The following is a 461-nucleotide window of genomic DNA, read 5'->3' as shown; positions in this document are numbered from 1 at the left end:
CCAGCAACACTTGACATCATCTACCATTATAATTTTTGCTTCTCTATGAGATAAGTGATATTTAATTTTTGTTTAACTGGAAACTACTAATGACTTTGAGTCCTAAAGACTTAAAATGCATACAATATGATTTTGTTAAACTTTGGAGTTTTAAAAAATTCCTTGGGGCACCTGGGTGGCTCAGTTGGTTGGGTGTCCAACTATTGATTTCAGCCCAGGTCATAATCTCACAGGTCGGGAGTTTAAGCCCTGCATCAAACTCCGTGCTGACAGAGCAAAGCCTGCTTGGGATTCTCTCTCTCCCTCTTTTTCTNTGAGTTTTTTTTTTTTTGGTTTGTTTTTATTTTTGTTTTTCAAATTTGATTTATTTATTTTGAGAGAGAAAGAGATTGGGGTAGGGACAGAGAAAGAGAGAAAAAATCTCAAGCAGGCTTCACACTGTCAGTACAGAGCCCAAGGTG

This window comes from Crocuta crocuta, unplaced genomic scaffold (assembly GCF_008692635.1).
Source record: "Crocuta crocuta isolate KB4526 unplaced genomic scaffold, BGI_CrCroc_1.0 scaffold505, whole genome shotgun sequence".
In the NCBI taxonomy this organism is placed as follows: Eukaryota; Metazoa; Chordata; class Mammalia; order Carnivora; family Hyaenidae; genus Crocuta; species Crocuta crocuta.
Note: the sequence above shows the minus strand (reverse complement) of the source record.